This window comes from Bos grunniens, chromosome 27 (genome assembly GCF_055505025.1).
Source record: "Bos grunniens cultivar Pamir isolate PY7600 chromosome 27, Bosgru_T2T1.0, whole genome shotgun sequence".
Taxonomy (NCBI): Eukaryota; Metazoa; Chordata; class Mammalia; order Artiodactyla; family Bovidae; genus Bos; species Bos grunniens.
This window is the reverse complement of record NC_141191.1, coordinates 25,737,907-25,761,802: the sequence shown is the minus strand read 5'-3', so window position 1 is coordinate 25,761,802 and position 23,896 is coordinate 25,737,907.

Genomic DNA, 23,896 nt, shown 5'->3' with positions numbered 1-23,896 from the left:
TAGTGTGATAGTTTTTGCCATACATCAACATGAGTCAGCATTAGGTATACATATGTCCCTTCCTTCTTGAATCCCTCTCCCCACTCCCTCCCTTTCCCATACTCTAGACTGTCACAGAGCTCCGGCTTTGGGTTCTCTGCTTCATACAGCAAACTCCCATTGGCCATCTATTTTACATATGGTAATGTATATGTTTCAATGCTATTCTCTCAGGTCATTCCACCTTCTCCCTCCATCACTGTGTCCAAAATCTGTTCTTTATGTCCACGTTTCCTTTGCTGCCCCGCATGTAGGATCATCAGTACTATATTGCTAGATTCCATACATATGCATTAATATATGTCATTTGTCTTTCTCTGTGTATAATAGGCTCTAGGTTCATCCACTAGTTTCTTTCTATAGTGAGGAATATTCCATGATGTATATGTAAAACAACTTCCTTATCCATTCATCTGTCAATGGATATCTAGGTTGCTTCCTAGCTATCATAAATAGTGCCGCAATGAACACTGGGGTACATGTGTCTAAATATTCTGTACACTGTTTTGAGATCTTACAAAACCTTTCTGGCTGGGGAGAGACTGCCCTTTCCCTGATCTGGCCACTCCTCTGAGACAGGACAGGGCTCAGCCCAGGGAGTCTCTGACATGCAAACTAACTGATCCAGAGTCACACTTCCATTCTGTGGCCTGTGCACCCCACGAGGTAACATTCCTGCCTCAGTCACCCCAAGGCCAGGTACCTGGCATCTGGGACCACCCGTGTAGTTTAGAGCCTGAACAAATTATTCCAACTAGCCAATTACAAGAGGTGCCCTGGTGGCTCTGCAGTAAAGAATGTGCCTGCAACGTAGGAGACCAGAGTTTGATACCTGGGTTAGGAAGATCCCCTGGAGAAGGGCCTGGCAACCCACTCCAGTATTCTTGCCTGGAGAATCCCATGGACAGAGGAGCCTGGCAGGCTACAGTCCACGGGGTCACACAGAGTCAGACATGACTGAAGTGACTAAGCAGCAGCAGCCAATTGCAAACTGTTTCCCCTGTCCTGCCTTTCTTGGGCGCGCCCAGACAGGCTCTGGTCTTGGTTTTCCCTTTGCTCTTGCTGTCTCCTGACAATCCTTAGGCTTCCCTACCTGGCCCTGTTCCACCTGCTGAGCTTCCTATATCGAGGACCCATGAGAACCACGCAGGTCTGACTCCCTGAGCCTCTCGTGTGTCCCCTCTTGTGGCTGCACATGACTGACTGTCATCCAAAAGACACAGAACAGACATGTTATGCTGCTGCTAAGTCGCTTCAGTCGTGTCCGACTCTGTGCGACCCCACCAGGCTTCCCCGTCCCTGGGATTCTCCAGGCAAGAACACTGGAGTGGGTTGCCATTTCCTTCTCCAATGCATGAAAGTGAAAAGTCAAAGTGAAGTCGCTCAGTCGTGTCCGACTCTATCGACCCCATGGACTGCAGCCCCCCAGGCTCCTCCGTCCATGGGATTTTCCAGGCAAGGGTACTGGAGTGAGACATGTTGTACAACCCTGTAAATATTGTGGCATTTAAAACCATCTGGTATTTATTTATCACTAAATCTGTTGCTGTTGTTTTGTCACTAACTTGTGTCCAACTCTTTGCGATCCTGTAGACTGTAGCCCTCCAGGCTCCCCTGTCCATGGGATTTCTCAGGCAAGAATACTGGAGTGGGTTGCCATTTCCTTCTCCAGGGCATCTTCCCAACACAGGGATCAAACCTGTGTCCCCTGCAATGGCAGGAAGATTCTGTACAATTGAGCCACCAGGGAAACTCCATCATTAAATTTATTTATATTTATTTATATTATAATAAACTTATAATTAGTATATTTATTTACATTTAATTGGTAAATAACATATTGATTTATATTTAATTGGTATACATTTATTTATATTTAACTCTATCATTAACTTTATTTATATTTAATTGGTATATACTTATACTATTATATTAGTATAATAGTGTACAGCACAGTGATTCTATATTTCTGTAGACTATATTCCATTTAAAGTTATTGTAGGACTTCCCTGGTGGTCCAGCGGTTAAGACTTCTCCTTCCAATACAGGGGTGTGGGTTTGATGCCTGGTTGGGGAGCTAAGATCTCACATGCCTCACAGCCAAAAAACCAAAACATTAAACAGAAGCAATATTATAACAAATTTAACAAAGACTTTAAAAGTGGTCCACATAAAAAAAAAATCTTGAAAAAATAAAAAAATCAAGTTATTGTAAAATATTGGCTATATTTCCTATGCTGTATAATATATCCTTATAGCTTATTTTACTCATAGTAAAACAAATGTAATATTTAAATAAAATAAACTCTTCAACAAAAATCTAATATAAAAACTAAACAGACAATTAAAAGAACTTTAACTTTCATCAATTTTATTACCAAAGGGATAAACAGACATTTCAGGTAGGTGCAAGGGCTTCCCAGGTGGCGCTAGCAGTAAAAATAATTGTGCTTAGTCACTCAGTCATGTCCAACTCTTTGCAACCCTGTGAACTGTAGCCTGCTAGGCTCCTCCGCTCAAGGACTTCTCCAGGCAGGAATACTGGACTGGGTTGCCATTCCCTTCTCCAGGGGGTCTTCCCAACCCAGGGATCAAACCCAGGTCTCCCACATTGAAGGCAGATTCTTTACTGTCTGAGCCAATGCAAGAGACACAAGAGACTCAGGTTCAATCCCTCGGTAGGGAAGATGCCCTGAAAGAGGGCAAGGGAACCCACTCAAGTATTCATGCCTAGAGAAGAGCCTGCTGGGCTACAATCAATGGAGTTGCAAAGAGTTGGACACAATTGAAGTGCCTTAACACACAGGGACAGGAGGATCTGAGGACAAAGTGTACTCCCATCTGCATGTGCAGGGGGTAATTATAACCGGGAGTGGCTAAGAAGGCTTGAGAAGGCCTCTCTTCTAGGTTTCCTCAATATCTAACCCTATTCCTTCCATCAAGCTCTTGATGTAAGACTATTTCATTAGAAATGGTATCAGCTGCTGGTGGCGATGTTTAATTTTAGCCTCTCATTCTTTCCTTTTAGTATATGATTCACACTATTTGTCTCATGCCTTTGGCTTCATTTTAGGAAGCAGATGTTTAACCTCCTGTTCCTTGAGCTAGTAATCTCTATAATTAAGAATTCCGAAAGAAAACTGGAAGGGGTACAGCCTAGTTCTTGGATAAAATTATATCTGTGCCTGGGAAATTTATTTCCTTCCGATTACTTTAATTATAACTTAAGCACTTATAGCATTTGTTTAGCATTTAAATCTTAACAACAAAGCTTCACTTGGAAAAAAAACAACTGTGGAGATTCCTGGCTGACTTCTCTCAAATTCACCTTTTATTTTCATTTACATATTTATAGCCAGTACATTTTTATGGACTATTTTCAAGTTTTAAATGTTTAACAGACTAAACTAAGGGAAGTCTCCACTCTGCCATGTGAATGACTAAACACTGAAACTTCAGAGGTTTAATGTAATAACAGCTTTACACAAAGTGAGGTAGACCAGTTGTCTGTCTTCCATTTTGGAATGACATCATCTGGCACATGGAGGGCTCCAAGGGCACTGTGACAGGGGAAGAGAGGGTAAAAAGAATGTATGGGGTTTTTATGTACCAGGACTTAATGTGACTTGCTTTACTTTTCTCCAGATTCTAATGGGCAGACTCTGAGCTCAACAGCAAGGGAACTGTGACACATGGATGGGTATTTGTTCATCCAAAAGAAGGGGGAAGGGATGGAAGACAGACAGGGGAGGGATATTTGTTAGGTACCATCAGTGTCTACATTAGATAAGTGTTTAAAATAACTCCCCAAGGTAGAAAAACAGAGCCGAAGAAAACTGTTTTAACATTGTACCTTTACTGCTTGCTTGCCGTTGCTTTAACACTGCATGTTGGAATTTTCTAAGCATAGATACAGAAGGTACTGATTCTTACTGGGAACAAGTGGAACACTCATAATTGGGTGACAAATGTGGATAGGCAGTGAGATTGGTTTCAGTTTAGAATGAAGTGAAAGTTATGTGTGGCCCCTGGGAAGGGAGAGACGAGAGAAAACAGGGTTGGGGTCTGAAAAAGAGAATGATATTCAATTTTCAAGGTATTTCTGGAAGGTCAGGGAGTAGCTAGGTTTTCAGTTTCAGGAACTCTTCTTCACATATTGAACCTTTGCTCATTCTTATTCCCTAGGATTGCATCAATATTCCTCTTTCCATTTCTCTACTCTATTTCTCATAATTGGTCACATGCAAAAAAAAATCAAACATTTAATTCATGAAAAAAAGGTTGAAGATTAGAGATAAGCTAACATCACCCCAGTTTTTATAAGGAAAGAATAAGCTATCAAGAGACTTCAGAAGATGAAGCCTAAGGTCCACTTCTATCGTGAAGAAGAGTGAGATGAATGAAATACAGTCCCTTTTCTCAAGTAGATCACAATCAGGTAAGAGGAGGTGAACTGTTACTGTCATGTAATATGACGTGGGGCCTAAGAGCGCTATGCACAAGGTTACAGTGGCAGTTTGCAATGCCCAGCAAGCATACCTGCCTGTGAGGAAGGTGGGCAGGGACCTGTCACAAAAGGAATGTGCGTGTCTCAAAAAAATGAGACACAGGAAAAGTCAAAGCCCTGAACTATCATGACTTGGTATGTAAGAGTGAGCCAAGCTGGATGTGGGAAAATGATGGGAATGATACTGGAAATAGAGGTTAGGATCACAGCATGCAAGTCCCCAAAAACCAAATTAGGATATTTGAACATCTGGGGGCAAATAAGAGCAAGCTATCACAGATTTTATAGGAAATAGAATGATTATGTGAGAAGCTCCCCAAACTGCTGTTTGTATAACAATGTCTCTCACCAATGCCTGCAGGCAACATGGTTTGGGAAATATATCACAACATATCTCTTTCCTAGAGAGTCACAAAAACTCTAATGAACATACTATACACTTGATAATTCTTTTTTTTGGCATTCGAAGGAGGATGTGCAAGAATATTTGTACCCTGTACTTTTTTCTTTAACTTTTTAATTGAAGTATAGTTGACTAACAGTAGTGCATAAATTTCAGGTGTATCGAATAGTAATTCTCATCTTTATTGCAGATTATATTCCGTCATAAGTTATTACAAGATATTGGGTATAATTCCCTGTGCTACACACTAAATCTTTGTTGCTTATCTATTTTATGTCTGGTAGTTTGTATATGTTAATCTCATACTGCTCATATGTATTCCCCACACTTGAGAATTCTTAAAATAAAGAAGCTTAACTTGGTTTAGCACAGTATTTCCCAAATACAATTAAGTATGTGTATTATTTTTCTATCACTGTGTAACAAAATATCTCAGTTTTAAAAAATGAAAGTCTGTTTATTAGCTCACAGTCTGTGTGTCAGAAGTCTGACATGGCACAGCTAGGTTCCCTGCTGAAGTTTAACAAGGTTAATATCAATGTGTTGCCCAAGTTAAATTCTCATCTGGAGGCTTTGTGGGGCCTGGGTGGGGGAAGAGAGGGGAATCCACCACCAAACTTTAATACTGTTGGCAGAATTCGGTGCTTTGCCTCTTTGCTGTTGCAGACCTGATGCCATTTCCTTGCTGGCTGTGGACCCTGCTGCCTCACTCACAGTTAACAGCATGCGGGAGAGGGGAGCTTGCTGTCTTCTAAGTCAGCCGGGGAAGCCTGGTGTGCTGCAGTCCATGGGGTTGCAAAGAGCCCGACACGACTGAGCGACTGAACTGAATTGAAGCAAGCCAGGGCACATTTCTCTGTTTTCCTGTCTCCGACCAGAGGGCTCATAGGTTAGCTCAGGCCCACCAGGATAAAATTTCCATTTTAAAGTCAATCAATTTGGGCCTTTAATTACATCTATAAAATCTCTTTACAGCAGTAATGACTGTTTGATTGAGGAACCAGGAATCTTGAAGATCCATTTTAAAATTCTGCCTACCACAATAAGCAATTTTTTCCATGGAAAATATTTTAGGATATTGCAAAATAATATTTCACAGCTGCCCAGTTTGGTAAAAAACTGGACAGATGTTGTAGAAAGAATACTCCAGAGAGAGTATCAAAAGTGTGGAATCTTGGAAACTGGTTAAGATGCTATTGTGGCTATCAAAACAAGATAAAACGAGCATCTAAACTGAAAGAAGTTGGAGGCAGAATAAAGATAACTTGAGGAGGAACAGAGTAGGAAATAGTAGACAAGAGATGTCTACTATTAAGTTCAGGACAAGAAATGGAACTGACAAAGAAGAGACAATGAGTTTGGTTTTGAATATGTTGAGTTTGAGGTCTGCTATACATGGGAAGAGAAAAGTTTGAAAGTTTAAGGAAAGACAGGAATTGATGATATGTATGTGGGAGTCATCACAATGAGTAAGATTTCCTAAGTTGGGTGAATAGAAGAGCATGGAAGAGGAAGGGGGATGGAGTGAATAAACATGTTCACTAAAACACAAGAGTTAATCTAAAAACAATAAAAGAGCCAGTTATTTTACCTGCAAAACAGGTTTACTTGAGAGCAGCAAGGAACTGCAATGTGCTACTATGGAGAACCATATAGAAATCAGTAAAGCAAAAGGAAGGAAACTCTATTTTATAGAGGAGAAGGGGAAATTGGGAAGGGATGTCTAAACAAAAAGTTCATTGGTTGAAAGTAGAAGTGTGAAGTTCAGTGGCTGAGCTGGTGCTAGACTGGGAGAAAAATCTTTCTTGCTCCTGTGGGTGGTAGTAACGTAGTGTTCACTTCCTTTCAGGAAGGCGAGGTGCACCACTTCCTGCTGGAATACATACTGGCCTTGTGCATATCTACATGTGTGAGAGCTCCCTCTTCTGCCTCCCTTCTCCGCTGTGGTGAAGTTTTTCTTTATTAATTTTCATACAAGCAACGCCAAGTTAAATCCACAAAACCATTTACTTATTAGGGCAGGAGAAGGCTCAGTCAAATGTACATTAATATTAGCAGAGTATTTAATAGACGACCCCATGAGATCCCTGCAGATAGATGAGAGTTACATAATAAATATTTGTATTCAGCAGTGATGATTCATGAGTCTTTGTCAAAAGAATTAGTGGAAAAGAGTAGTGGTCTAGGAGTCAGGGGAGAATCTGGACTCTTCCACTAAAAGTGAGTTCATATAATAATGGATTAAACAACAACCACACTCACACAATTCTTGAAAAAATGAAAAGCCAGTTGTGTGTCCTTGAACCATTCAACCCACTTTCCAGGTCTCTGTTTCTCATCAATATGACTGCTTCATGAGATATTCTGAAAAATCCATTTATCTCCAAAATTCTAAGGCTTATAAACTACAGAAGTAGTTGCAAAGCACCATGCAGGTCTCATCTTTGATCTGCACTGTTTAACATTTTTGTGATTTGGATATGTACATAGTAAGCAATCATGTAGTTGAAACAAATCTGAGAGACACACAGCTAAGTGACAGATGGCAAAAATCAACATTAAATTGTTGGCAGGACTCTGGAAACAAAACCACAAATAATTAGCCAATACTTTGACTAAATAAAGATTATTGCTGGAAGTTAGAATTTACTTCTTAAAAAATGTAGTCACAAGGCGTGTGTATGATTTCAAGATGAAACCATTCAGTTCTCTTTGGTAAGCTCCTGAGCTGCAGCGCTCCCATCAGGTTTGAATGGCCCTCCTCTCAGAGTGCAAACAGCATCCTCCACCCGCTGCTGCTCCCCAACCTACTATTGCCATGCTCCAGAGTCACTTACCACCTTGTTTCACTACATGACTTGCCTGCAAACCAGAATTTCCTCCTACAAAGGATCTCAACTAGATGTTATTCTAAAATTTTTATTATTTTTAGAATTTTTAAATGACCGTGTTAATACAGTGGAGTTACACCTTCCATCTTAGGGCTGGGAGGTGGGCCTCTCTGGCCTGACCCACCTCATGCCTCTCAAGCACAGTTCAGTTCAGTTGCTCAGTCATGTCTGACTCTTTGCAACCCCATGGACTGCACTACAGGCTTCCCTGTCCATCACCAACTCCCAGAGCTTGCTCAAACTCATGTCCATCAAGTTGATGATGCCATCCAACCATCTAATCCTCTGTCGTCCCCTTCTCCTCCTGCCTTCAATCTTTCCCAGCATCCGGGTCTTTTCCAATGACTCAGTTCTTCGCATCAGGTGGCCAAAGTACTGCAGCTTCAGCTTCAGCATCAGTCCTTCCAATGAACATTAAGGACTGATTTCCTTTAAGGTCACCCGTTTTGAGCTGTTCCTTCTAGCCTGGAGGGGCTGGACATTTGTGTGCAGTTTTTTTCATTTACCAGCTGGGGACTCTACCAAGGTATATGTGCCTATCCATGTATAGAGTGTGTGGGAAAAGGAAGGAAAGATTCTTCCAAATGTCCTCCACCATCTCTTTAATTCTCACTGCTTATGCACTCTGTAGAGAGCTATTCTGCATTCACTGAGTCTGTTCTCCTGAAGCCAAAGCCTGAAAGCATTACTATGTCCTCTTTGTCCAGAGGTGGGTCCTGCCTAGTACAAAATTCCCCTATCAGAGAAGGAAGATGACTCAAGCCTAGGCTTGTCACTGGAATTCGATTTAGAAATGAATGACTGCATTTAAAGAATTACAAATCTATTCAGTTTACCTTGATTTAATCTCGTCTATTGATTTAATACAAATCTTGATCAGAAGAATCAACCAGGAATAATATGTCATTTGCTAATGAAATAACTGCATCAAAATAACAAAAAGGTTATGACCCAGCTGAATGTATACTGCTCCCAACACAAAACAGCAATATGGTTTTGTTTACTCCTTTCTACAGACAAGGAAAGAAGAGAGGGAGGAAGGAGAAGATGAGAGGAGAAAGAAAACAAAGAAAAAGCTCAGCTCAATTGGAGGATTTCCTAGCCATCTTAACTATTGGTTTATGTAAAGCTAAAATTAGTGAAAGTCACTCAGTCATGTCTGACTCTGAGATGCCATGGACTGTATTGCTATTGCTAAGTCACTTCAGTCGTGTCCGACTCTGTGCGACCCCATAGACGGCAGCCCACCAGGCTTCCCCATCCCTGGGATTCTCCAGGCCAGAATACTGGAGTGGGTAGCCTTTCCCTTCTCCAGGGGATCTTCCCAACCCAGGGATCAAACCCAGGTCTCCCACATTGCAGGCAGATTCTTTACCAGCTGAGCCACAAAGGAAGCCCAGGAATACTGGAGTGGGTAGCCTATCCCTTCTCCAGCAGATATTCCTGGCCCAAGAATCAGACTGGTGTCTCCTGCATTGCAGGCAAATTCTTCACCAACTGAGCTATGAGGGAAGCCAGTAGCTAAAATTATCCCTCCCTTAATCCAGCCCTTTAATGAAAGTGGTTTGCAATGTAGAATCCCATAAATTTTACATCCCTTTACTATCCTGATTCTATGGCCTGCACACAGATGCTTCCTGGTGGGCCTCTTCATAAATGTGGAGTTTGAACGATGGTCCCAAAAAGTCTGGTGACAATGTCCTTACTGAGAAAACGTCAGTAGACCATGTCCCTTGGTCCCAAACCTGTGGACCCTGGACTCAGACAGGAGCATTTTACATTTGGAAAGGTGATATTTAGGAACTGGGCTCCATGGCTCTGAAGGTAGGACCATGTTTTTAATTTAGTGAAGCAGTCTCTGAGGACACACTGTTTCCCTGTGAGAAAACAGAGGATGTTTTTTTTTGGGGGGGGGGCGGTCCAAGCATTCTTACATAAAGAGCTTCAGCTTGCTTCCTGAGATGATAAGACCTAAATGCAAGGATCTTATTCAGAAATCATAAACCACTTCAGGACTCTGAATTGTGGATCTTATAAGTACTCAGTTTTTTCTTCAGGCTTCAATAATTGTTGATTTCCTTCTACCATGTATAAGGCATTACACTGCATCCTGGGGGGAGAAAAATGCATATGGAAGATGCCTGCATCTCCAAGGTGGGAGACAGACCTGAGGTGCAAGGAAAGGAAAGATATCTGAGGTTACTGGGTAACAGAGAGATGCAGCTTTTAAATATTATCGCAGCATTTGATGGTTAATGGAGTGTTTTTCCAGATCTGGGGGCTGAAGAGAAGACTGGGTAGCGAGGTTAATTTAAAAATCCATTCCAGTGTCTGGGTTATACGTAGGAGTCCAACCACGTACTGTCAATATCTTGGATCAATAGTTACCTTTCATCTCTGTTGGCAAGTTAGCGCTTCAGATGTCATAAACTAAGAGCCAGGTGATGAGGACTTGAAAGAAGGACCTGATCCTATGGCAAAATCCCTCCAATGGTCTGTTTTCAGCTCAAGGTCTTCACAGACAGATGAGATAAATGCATCTTAATATGTCCTTGCTGGAAATCATCTGACAAAAGCATCTCTGTGAAATTTCTGGAACCATACGACTAACAGACTTAAATATTTTACTGCTGTCAGGTTGGAAGGTTTTGGGAACTTTGCATTTAAGCTAGAACATTAAGTTTAAGCTTTCCAATCTTTAGCTACTGGGTAGGAATTGACAGATAAGAACTGGGAGATGGGAATGAAAATATACCCCAAAAGTCTTTTACATTGTTTTTATCATACTTTGATCCACTGGCATATTCCCTTATGTCTGACTCCCAAGGCAACCATTATAAGGGATCAGAACAACCCACTGGTGAGTCCTTAGCAACTGTGCTGAAAGGGCAAGGAACACTGGGATGAGCAGGACTCTGTATCTGGGAATGCTCTCCAATTGCACATGAGGTATTTTCCATGATTATTCTTAAAACATAAAAGAGATAAAATCATAGATCACAATAATTGAGATCTGGAAGTAGGGAAGCCTAAGAACTTGTTTTTACTGATCACATATTATGGGTCAAACACTAAGCTAGACACATCACATTTTAGATCTCATTTAATCCTCCAAACACCCATAAAGGTAGAAACAGTCTTACTAACTTGTTACTTGATACAAGCTAAATGCTTTTGATTTTTCAAATCTGTTAAGGGTTACTTCATGTAAGCTCTGATCACCTAAAAGCCCAATGTGTGCTGATCTCGAGAGAGCAGAAGTATTGTATAACTTGGAGATTTTGGTATCAAATGCCTCTGCTTAAGAAAAGCAGAGAAAAATAGAGAAGATAAATAGAAAAAGAGAAAGAAGAGGCTGCACGAGACAGCGTCCAAGGATGAAGGGAAGGAAGCCAAGAGCAGGCCAGGAAGGAGGGACGTCAGGAGGGAAAAAAGTGTTTTAAAGAATTAAAATTTTTTTTCTAGCTAAATATTTGCACTATAAACCATTTCCACTCTTCCTTCCAAAAAATCCCCCATATTTTAATAAACTCAACAGTGGAGCAACATTAAGTCTTACTTCAAAAAGGGCATGGACTGAGAACAGAGTTTGCCAGGGCCAGAGGTGTGGGAAGCAGCAGCTTGTCAAATACACAGAGTTGGGGCAATTGAGACTCCAAGAGTTTGAATGGCAGCCTTAAAATACAATAGCTAGGAAGTGGAACCAGGATTTAGTACCATGTCTGGCTTCCCTGGTGAATCAGTGACAAAGAACCCGCCTGCCAATGCAGGAGACTCAGTGTCAATCCCCGGGTCCAGAAGATCTCCTGGAGAGGAAACAGCAACCTATTCCAGCATTCTTGCCTGGGAAATCCCATGCACAGATGAGCCGGGCAGGTTACACTCCATGTGGTCACAAAGAGTCAGACATGACTTCAGTTCATTCAGTTTAGTCACTCAGTCGTGTCTGACTCTTTGTGACCCCGTGGACTGCAGCAGTACAGACTTCCCTGTCCATCACCAACACCCAGAGCTTGCTCAAACTCATGTCCATCGAGTTGCTGATGCCATCCAACCATCTCATCCTCTGTCATCCCCTTCTCCTCCTGCCTTCAATCTTTCCCAGCATCAGGGTCTTTTCCAATGAGTCAGCTCTTCCCATCAAGTAGCCAAAGCATTGGAGCTTCAGCTTCAACATCAGTCCTTCCAGTGAATATTCAGGACTGATTTCCTTCAGGATTGACTGGTTGGATCTCCTTGCAGACCAAGGGATTCTCAAGAGTCTTCTCCAACAATGCAGTTCAAAAGCATCAATTCTTCAGTGCTCAGCTTTCTTTATAGTCCAACTCTCAAATCCATACATGACTACTGGAAAAACCATAGCTTTGACTAGACGGACTTTTGTTGGTAAAGTAATGTCTCTGCTTTTTAATATGCTGTCTAGGTTGGTCATAGTTTTTCTTCCAAAGAGCAAGTGTCTTTTAATTTCATGGCTGCAGTCACCGTCTGCAGTGATTTTGTAACCCAAGAAAATAAAGTCTATCCCATGCTGTCTCCCCGCAAGGTTTAGGAAGCATCAAGGTCAACCTCATCTCCTACAAATAGAAAGCTTAGATTCAGAAAAGCGAACTGACTTTCCCAAGGTCAAATTGGTAGGTTCTCCCCACCACACCATGGTTTGTGGGATCTGATCTTAGTTCCCTAACCAGAGATTGAATCTGAATACTAACCACCGGCGTGCATGCAAGCCAAGTCGCTTCAGTCGTGTCTGACTCTTTGCAACCCTATGGACCACAGCCTACCAGACTCCTCAATCCATGGGAATCTCCAGGCAATAATACTGGAGTGGGCTGCCATTCCCTCCTCCAGGGGATCTTCCCAACCCAGGGATTGTATCCAAGTCTGTGGTGTCTCCTGCATTGGCAGGCAGGTTCTTTACCACTAGCGCCATCTGGGAAGCCCTCTAACCACTGGACCTCCAGAGAATTCCTCAGTTTTGCTTTTTTTTTTTTTTTAAATAGCTAAAACTAGAACTCAAATTTTTTTCTAGAAAGTTTTAATCCAATTAACTTTCCACATTTTTGTTACGGTCTCCAAAAACTCCATATTATAAAGTCCAATAGGACCGTCTCAGTTCCATATCAACAGACTTTGTGGCAGGGTTTTAAACAACTGATCATTTTTCCCTTCTTGAGTCATCTTGATATCCTGGCTTGGATAACACCACACTCTTCTGGTTTCTTCTGAGAAGGAGAATGGCAGCCAAGAGCCTGGAGCTAGCCTGATGCTAACAGTCAGAACTTGGTGTTGCCGGTATCTGGCCTGCATGCACTGCTGGACTCCCCTTAAACATAAACAATTTCACATAAAATCCACCTTAAACAAGGCCACACTGCGACCACCAGGCATCAAAACAAGAGACAAGACTGCTTCCTAATACTGCGTTCACACAGCCCTGTGTGTGAACATGGTCCAAACCACAGAATACCGAGCATCCTCCACCCTGGTTCTGCAGAAGCCCCCTAATTAGCCTTCCAGATTCCACCATGGCTTCCTCTCCTGAGGAATAGACTAGAATTTCATCTTGCTAATAACGCAGAAAGGAATTGACTAGAAGCTGTTTCAAGAGAAGCAGTAAAAAGGCTACAGAAACAAACACCAGCTTGAGTCGCAATCAAAACTTTGATGATCCATACGGTAGAACCAGGCCACCAAGAGAGCTACCGCCACTGCCATAATCACTCGACTGGTAAGGCGACACACCCCAAACCGTACAGCCTCGCCACAAACAGGAAGCCAGCATGATCAGAAGCTGCTTCTCCTGGCAATGAGACCAGCCAGCAGAAAACAGAGGAACCAGCCATCTCACGGCCTCAACCCTACTAAATCTCATGTGCCTGTATTTGTTCAGTGGAACCTACATTACCTCCAGAGCTCCCGCTAAACAGGAACCCTGGAATGTGGGTTTTATCTTTCTGGTGTCTCCAGGACCAAGAGGTGCTCTAGAAAGAGGCTGGAGTAGATACTGATCATCAGACTCTAGGACCTATTATACTGGTCCATTTCAACGTGGTTAAGCAAAAGGCTCATGATCCCATCCCTCCTTGGTCAGCACCCTTACAGAAGGTGCGCCATCACTGGGAATAAGATTCCAAGTCCTTATGGGATGGCAGCTGGCTGCAGACCCTCCTTCCGCTCTCTTCCTTGCTCTTTCTGCTGGGGCTCCTCTGGCTTCTTTCGCCCCACCCCCCACCACGCTGAAATATTCCTATTCCCAGACTGCTTGCTTCTCACTCTGTCCAGAAAGGTTTTCCCTCAGATACTCACACTGTCTGTTGCCCTACTTCACACAGCACTCTGGTCAAAAGGCCAAGCTGCCCTCCCCTGACCACCCTGCTCCATCAGCTCTGCTGCTCACCCTCCACAGCTCCTCTCCCACTTCACCCCTGCCCCCTGATCACACCCGTGTCGTTTTCTATGTCTGTATCCTGCTTTATTTCACCTGATAGCTTTTATTGCTTAGTTAATTATTTTATTTATTTTTAATTTTCAGCTGTGCTGGGTCTTCGTTGCTGGTTAAGGGCAGGCTTTCTCTAGTTGCAGTGAATGGGGGCTACTCTTCGTTGCAGTGCGTGGGCTTCTCCTTGGGGTGGCTCCTCTTGTTCTGGAGTGCAGGGTCGGGAGTGCGTGCTCAGTAGTCGTGCATGGGGTTAGTTACTCTGAGCCACGTGGGATCATCCCAGACTAGGGATCGAACCTGTGTCCTCTGCACTGGTGGGCAGATTCTTAACCACTCGACCACTGGGGAAGTTTCCCCTCCTGATAACTTTTACACTACTGGGGATTCTATTTATCTGTTTAAATGTTTATACAGTTATCCTTTAAACAACATGGGTTTGAACTATGAGGGTCTGCTGAGACTCAGATTTTTTTTTCACTAAATCCATACTACACTATGATACCATCCCTGGTTGAATTCCCTGATACAGAACCATGGATATGGAGGACAGACAGTAAAGTCTGACAAGGATTTTCCAATATTTGGAGGGTTAGCACCTCCAACTCTGACTTCAAGGGTCAACTATAATCTGTCTCACCTCATTAACATATAAGATTCACAATTTGGCTGTGTTATACTTGGGGCCAGGAACAATAATGTCTGGCCCACAGCAGAGGTCAGTAAATATATATTTGTAAAATAAATTGATTATTCAGTTCCATCAAAACAATCTCCAAAGTGTGAACTAAGAAATGTAGGTATCAGTAATGAAGGAAATGTAGTTCGGGTCCACATTCCTTAACCTCAACTCTAAAAGCCAAAAACTATTAACTCGAAGTTTGGCAATTTAAAAAAAATAAAACTCAATCTACTTTTTTCATGGAACACCATTTTTACTTGAGAGAACAAATGACAGGAAAACTATGACAAACATATTTTTAAAGTGAAGTGGGCATGTAGGTTCAAAGAAAACAACTGACAATGTTTATTATTAAGCTTAAAATTTAAGCTTTTAAGTGAAAATTATAATTCTGAAAACTTGTATTCACCATAGTAAGCTTGTCAGCTTTCCAACAGTTGACATTTTTGATGAGCTCAGTAGTTATATTAATGAAAAGAACTTTATAATTTTGTATAATGAAATGTGCTAACATTTGCAAAATCAGCATAACTCCTTAAACAAGTATTTGCCAAATAGCCAATGCATCATATTACAAAATGAATGGGTAAAAGATCTATTTAAGCTTCAAGACGATCAAGAGATTTTAATAAACTAGAGTACAAAAATTTCATTGATAAGATTTCAGATTCCACAGTTTTACTAACCTCTATGAAGTCACTAATTATCAGGTTGTGATGTAGTATCAAACAAAAACATCCACACTTATCTGAGCAAGTTATTAAAATACCCTTTCCTTTTCTAACGACATACATGTGTCAGACCAAATTTGTTTTCGTATACTTCAATCAAAAGAGCATATCACGACTGACAGAATACAGAAGCAGATTAGGATCTAGGTCTCTTTTATTAAGACAAACATTACAGAGATTTGCAAAACTGTAAGGGCTCCCCTTTCACTATTCTTTTGTTTTAGAAAACAAAGTTATTTTTCATAATGAATATGGTATATATGGATTTCCCCAGTGGCTCAGCGGTAAAAGAATCCACCTGCAATGCAGGAGCTGTAGGAGACATGGGTTCGATCCCTGAGTTGGGAAAATCCCCTGGAGGAGGGAATGGCAACCCACTCCAGTACTCTTGCCTGGAGAATCCCATGGACAGAGGAGCCTGGTGGGCTACAGTCCATAGGGTCGCAAAGAGTTGGACACAACTGAAGCAACTTAGCATGCACGCACGGATGGTATAGAGATTTAAATACAATGTGCATTGTTATGGTTATTTTTAATGAATTAGTAAATATTTCTAAACTACCAGTCTCCATTTCTAATATGGAAAATATTGATAGATATATTCCATATGACAAAAGCTCCCTGAAGTCCTATAATTTTTTAAGAGTATGAAGGGATCTAGAAACCAAAAATTTGAAAACTGCTGTCTTAAAGTATATTCTCAAATTAATATGCAAGTTAAATTCAGAGGAAACCATACACTAATGATATATTTTTATGTGCTCATGTATCCCAGGCTGCTTCAGTCGTGTCCAGCTCTTTGCAGTCCCATGGACTATAGCCCACCAAGCTCCTCTGTCCATAGCATTCTCCAGGCAAGAATACTGGAGTAGGTTGCTATGCCCTCCTCCAGGGGATCTTCAAGACCATGCATCAGCAGCTCCTGCATTAAGGTGGATTCTTTACCACTGAGGCACCTGGGAAGCCTATTTTTATGCAACTCAACCAATTAATTCTAAAGTGCCTTTGAAAAAGAAAATGTGCATTAATAATCAAGGAAATTTCAACAAACTAATCAATGAAAAGGGATATCCCCACTTATATTAAAACATAACAGAAAACTACAGTAATTATAATTGTACTGGGTATAGAAGTAAATAAGGAGAAAATGGAAAAAAATGAAGAAACTGACTCAAAATATAATTACGGACAGATTTAGATGAAAAACAATGTTGGATTCTGTTTTCGTTAAGGTCCTTAGTTGTAGGTAATAAAATCCACTCAAACTAGCTTAAGATACAAGGAATTTATTAAGGGGTATGTGGAGTTCACATTGTTTTAGTAAATAAATGAAGAAAAAGATTCCTGGCTGAATTTCCAGGAATGATTATCAAAACCAACCCCCAGAATTAAACAGTTAAGGCACCTGATGCACGCACCAGAGGCAGCTGCAGAATCGGGAGCTGCTACCACAGCTGCCTCAGAACAACCCTCTGCTATCTCAGGAAGCAGCCAACATAGGAACCCATCTGCCTAATGAGAAGCAGCCACCATAGACATTGAATCTAGAACTTGCTGGTACTGCCAAGATCCAAGTCTGCCGGATGAATACCCCACGTCCTTCTTTTCTCTCTAAACAACTCAGTTCAAATACAAGCCTCGTAAGTATCTCCTACTGAGGGAACCAGACTCTCATCTAAAAGTCCTAGTGAAACTGAAATCTGGAAGAGAGTGGAACAATCTTTGAGTGAGGTATTCTATTATTACCCATGATCCTTATCTTGCACCATAACAAATTACAAAGGTGTTATAAGAAAATATAGGCTAGAAAGTTCCCTGGCGGTCCAGTGGCTAAGACTCTGTGCTCCCAGTGCCAGGGCCCTGGCTTAATCCCTGGTCAGGGAACTAGGTCCCACATGCCGTGACTATGACCTGGGGCAGTCAAATAAATAAATATTTAAAAAAAGAAAACACAGGCCAGTATTTTTATAATCGTGAGAAGAGGAAAGATTTCATAAGCAAAATACAAACCCCAGAGGCCCCTGTATGATAAATTGATAGGTTTGACTACCTAAAATTTTAAAGCTGTTACATGAAAAACAGAAACACAAACAAAATTAAAAAGACTTGCCCTAACTGGTAGAAAATATTTGTCGTACATTAGACCTTGAGGAAGCAGGGAAGAAAGTCTCTCTGGGGCTACCAGTGCCTTACTGTGTGCAGTGGGTCACAAGGTTCCTCAAGATTGCCCCTGTTTCAGCTAGAAAATGAGGAGCATGACCTAGACACTTTTGAGACCCTGCAGACATGTCCAAAGCCAAATTCATCACTAGATCCCAAACCTGCTCTGGCTCCCATGTTCCCATCTCAGCCAATGGCTTTGCTCTCCACCCAGTCACCAGATCAGAAACCTGAGTGTTTCTGAGCATTAACGCTCCCTTCCCTTCCCCTCTAGTCGCCTCCTCAGTCACGGGTTCTGCCCCTGCTCCCTCCTAAACGTCTTCCACCTCTGCCGTCTTAATCACAACCCCAGCATCATCACCATCTCCGCTGCCTACTGCACAAGTCCCAGCCTCCACCACACTCTCCTACTTTTCTTCCACGCCAGAAGCCACAAGGGGGAATCACACTTATATCAAGATCTGGATTTTTTTTAAACTGAGGTATTCTCAACAAAATAACTTTTCACATCCAGAATTGATATGCTCATTCTGTTAATGGGACAATAAAGAAGCGTAGTTCTTGTGGAAGGTTACTGAGGAACAGCCATGGAATTTTTAAATGCACTATAAATATCCTTATATAATATAAATATAATGCTTTTGAACTGTGATATTGGAGAAGACTCTTGAGAGTCCCTTGGACTGCAAGGAGATCAAACCAGTCCATCCTAAAGGAGATCAGTCCTGGGTGTTCATTGGAAGGACTGATGCTGAAGCTGAAGCTCCAATACTTTGGCCACCTTACGTGAAGAACTGACTCATTGGAAAAGACCCTGATGGTGGGAAAGATTGAAGGCAGGAGAAGAAGGGGATGACTGAGGATGAGATGGCTGGATGGCATCAATGACTCGATGGACATGAGTTTGAGTAAGCTCCAGGAGTTGGTGATGGACCGGGAAGCCTAGCAAGCTGCAGTCCACAGGGTCACAAAGAGTCAGACATGACTGAGCGACTGAACTGAATTAATATAAATATATATTTATATATAATAAGATAATAAAATAATACAAATATTTACATAAAATAAATTTATAATTATATAATATATAAAATATTTATATAAAATAATATAAATATTTATATATATATATAAATAAATAAACTCCAATACTTTGACCACCTGATGCAAAGAACTGATTCATCGGAAAAGACCCTGATGCCAGGAAAGATTGAAGGCAGAAGGGGATGACAGAGGATGAGATAGTTGGATGGCATTGCCTACTCAACGGACATGAGTTTGAGGAAGCTCCAGGAACTGGTGATGGTCTGGGAAGCCTAGCATGCTATAATCCATGGGGTCATAAAAAGTCAGACATGACTGAGTGACTGAACTGAACTGAACTGATAAATATCCTTTGATACAGATACTGTATTTACCTGACACTTTCCAATCTGTAAGTATACTCATATTTGTGCCTATAAGGACATAGGCAGTGATTTTCTTTATAGCAATTCATAATAATAAATATTGAGTAAATTTAAATCTCTGTCCTTGGAGACATGGTTAAATAAAATGTAGTAAATCCACATGATGGATGTTGCAACAGCAGTTAAAAACGAATGAGGCAAATCTATCTGTATGGACATGTGTTTTCAAAATATAATGGTTGAATAATAAAGCAAGTTGTGGAATAATATATGCAGTAAGATAACATCTATGTAAAAACTGCTCTCCATCATATTTGTACAGGCAAAAACTTATCGGCAATTGCATAGAAGTCTAGAGACATTGGCTCAGATAGTAAAAATCTGCCTGAAATTTAGGAGATTCAGGTTCAATTCCTGGGTTTCAAAGATTCCCCTAGAGAAGGAATTAGCAACCCACTCCAGTGTTCTTGCCTGGAGAATTCCATGGACAGAGGGGCCTGGTGGGCTATACTACATGGGGTTGCAAAGAGTCAGACACAACTTTCACTTTTCTAGAGACATTACACACACCCTTAATAAAAGTGATCTCTGGGAAGGACAGTGCATCTGGGGTGGGAAAGAGGCCATGAAAAGAGCCAATATAAAAAAATCTGTACATCTTACTTATTGTTTAATTTTTCACCAAAACATAGTTGGATCTTACAATTAAAATGCAAAAGTGTATTTTGCTGCCCTTTTGATATTTGGCAATAAATATATTTTATTATACTTCAGGGTATAACTTGGGGTTGTTTAGTACAATAACGATTATGGTAGGCATTTTCAGTGCTTAGCTACATTATCTGAAATCAGATTGTGTTTATATTTTGGATAATGGCCATATTCTTAATAATTAATTCCATGGAATTTTCACCACTTTACTTATTCACGTGTGACACACTCCCTGATTGTATCACTGGGATAGTACTAATTCCTGAGCCTTCAGCAATAGAGGCAGCCTCACAGGTTGCTACCCCATTACTTTCTCCCCAGATTATGAGGGTCTAATTTTCCACCTCCATGTAAGCATGAATTTGTGACAAATTACAGAAACCACAAGCGAAACGTAATACACGGTAGAGGACTCTCAAAACTCTGTCTTTCCTGAAACAATACAGCAGTATTGATCCAGAGCAGTTGAATCATTACCATCTCTTCTGTAAATACATCAACCAGACAGAAATAGCTTATGAGAACGGAACCTCTTCCTGCTTCAAAGTGTGCTGATTGTAGGGTAACTAAGAATCATGGAAGACTTGAAATTGCAACAAAAGGAATTTAGGTCAAGTTTAATGATGAATTTCCCATCTGGGAGTGTTATTAAATATTCAAAGAATTATGAAACCCTGATGAACACCTATTCTAAGGGAAAAAAATGCACTTCTCTCCACCATCACTGATTGCACTTTAGCCATTCCACAGCCTTTTCTTTTTTTTTTTTGGCACCTTAAAAGGTCTGAGTTTTGTTTTCTCATGAAATACTGGTAAATCAGGCTACCCTGGGCAGAACTTGGTAAGCTTGGGACCCTTTTAAATTCAGCATACTTTGCTAGTTTCGGGTGTACAGCAAAGTGACCCTGCCATACGCCATGTAAATCAACTATACTCCAATTTAAAATTTTAAAAAGAAAAAAAAGTTCAGCATGTTTTGTGAGCATGCCGCCACAAGTATATTTTAATTGCCTCCCAAGTGCCACACTCTGTGTTTGCTGCTGGGAAATACAGAAATAAATTATATGTGACCCTACAAGCAAAGAGCTTATCCAATCTGTAAAGAATGTCAGGCACTCATCTGCCACGGCTCCTTCACTCAGTCACTGGTTGACAAGCATGACTGAATGCTCACAAACGCCAACACTGGGCCAATACCAGGGGCACCATGGCACCACACTCGATGATGAAAATACAATAAGCAAATGAAGTTCAGTAACAGTTTAGAGCAGAGCAAAATTAGATCACCTGTGATAGGAAATACAGCTTCACACAAAGGACATTAGAGCTGAGTCATAGGTAGGGTTTTAAAAGGCACAGATATGGGAGGAGGGAATTTCAGGTGGAAGAAATAGTGGGACTAAATGGAAGAGAACCATGACTGTAGAGGACAGAAGGGCCTGGTGCCCAAAGTGCACGAGAAACAGTACGTGACAAACGCAGTTGGATACGAAGTGCTGGAAACAACCCCTGACTCAACAACTCACATCCCATCACAGCCAGATTTGGTATTCAGTCGGCAGCCTTCCATAAGGAGATCCACATCCCTATGCATCCACTAGTTATGTCTTCCCTGAAGCTGTGTGTGCGTGGATCTGAGAGAGAGAGATAGACACACAGACAAAGAGCGACAGAGGGAGACACAGAGGCAGAAACAGAGACAGAAAGAGAGATCAAGCCACAGAGGAGGCTGCAGGCAGTGGGGACCATGCCTGGAAGGGCATACATGACTTCTGCCCACATTCTTGTTGCCAGAACTAAGTCACGCAGACATGGTCCCACTAAACTGGAAAGGAGACATGACTAGGTCATTTCTCCGTGTGCTGAGAATGTAAGTACACCAGTTTGTCACCACTTAGCATTGTCTGTGCCACAGAAATAAAATCATCTATGAAGGTAATTCATTGAAGCATTTAAGTATTTAGGGCGTCTCAGGTGTCCAAAGAAAGGCAATGCCAAAGAATGTTCAAACTACTGTACAATTGCGCTCATTTCACATGCTAGCAAGGTTATGCTCAAAATCCTTCAAGCTAGGCTTCCACGGTATGTGAACCAGAACTTCCAGATATACAAGCTGGATTTAGAAAAGCAGAGGAACCAAAGATCAAATTGCAAACATACACTGGATCATAGAAAAAGCAAGCAAATTTCAGAATAACATCTACTTTTGCTTCATTGACTTCACTAGAGCCTTTAACTGTGTGGATCATAACAAACTGTGGAAAATTTTTAAAGAGGTGGAAACACCAGACCACCTCACCTGCCTCCTGAAAAACCTATATCCATGTCAAGAAGCAACAGTTAGAACCTAAGATGGAACAATCATCTGGCAAAACTGGGAAAGGAGTATGACGAGGCTGTATATTGCCACCCTGCTTATTTAATTTCTATGCAGAGTACATCATGCAAAATGCTGGGCTGTATGAATTCCAAGCTGGAATTAAGATTGCCAGGAGAAATATCAATAACCTCAGATATGCAGATGATACCACACCTATGGCAGAAAGTGAAGAGGAACTAATGAGCCTCCTGATGAAGGTGAAAGAGAAGAGTGAAAAAGCTGGCTTAAAACTCATCATTCAAAAAACAAAGATCATGGCATCTGGTCCCATCACTTCATGGCAAATAGGGAAAAAAATGAAAAAAAATGGCATATGTTATTTTCTTAGGCTCCAAAATCACTAGGACAGTAACTGTAGCCATGAAATTAAGACACTTGCTCCTTGAAAGAAAAGCTATGACAAACCTAGACAGCATATTAAAAATCAGAGACATTACTTTGCCAACAAAGGTTCATCTAGTCAAAGCTATGGTTTCTCCAGTTGTCACATATGGATGTGAGAATTGCACCATAAAGAAGGCTGAGCACTAAAGAATTGATGCTTTTAAATTGTGGTGCTGGAGAAGACTCTTGACAGTTCCTTGGACTGCAAGGATATCAAACCAGCCAATCCTAAAGGAAATCAACCTGGAATATCAATCAGAAGGACTGATGCTCCAATAGTTTGGCCACCTGATGCCAAGACCCAACTCATTGGAACTCATTTCCTGATGCTGGGAAAGAGGGCAGGAGGAGGAGAGGGCGACAGAGGATGAGATAGCTGCATGGCATCACTGACTCAATGGACATGAGTTTGAGCAAATGCTGGGAGACAGGGAAGGACAGGGGAGCTTGGCGTGCTGCAGTCTATGGGGTCGCAAAGAGTCGGCCATGACCGAGTGACTGAACAACAATGACAACAAGGTGGAACAGTGGCAACGCATCTACCTGCCAACACAGAAGACTCAGGGACTCGTGTTCCATCTCTGGGTCCGGAAGGGCCCATGGAGTAGAAGATGGCAACCCACTCCAGTATTTTTGCCTGGAAAATTCCATGGACAGAAGAGCCTGGCAGGTTACAGTCCATGTGGTCACAAAAAGTTGGAAATGACTGAGTGACTGAGTATGCACACATTTAGTATTTAAGTATTAATTCTCAGACCATAATCACCATCATGTATATTACAAACAAGTGTTGAGAAATTGTTTTGCAAGGTGATGTGCTAGACTCTGAACATGCAAGAAGTGACGATATACTGAAGGAGCTTACAAACAAGAAAGGCATCAGGACTTGCACATAATGAGAGAAGTAACACAGAATAACCTACAGTAAGTGCCAAGAGACAGAGCCACAGTAATTACGGCCTTACGTTATGACTCATACAACATTACTACAAAAAGAGACGCAGATATAATGTTCTCCAGATTTTCATACAGCTCTAATGTAGGCTTATAGTGTTCTCCAAACACAGAGACAAATGCACAGTACTGCCTTTTAAAATTCAGAGCTTCAAAAAGGAAAACTGAAAACCTTGTGTAGAGAGCAATATTTGCTCTCTGAGGGGAGA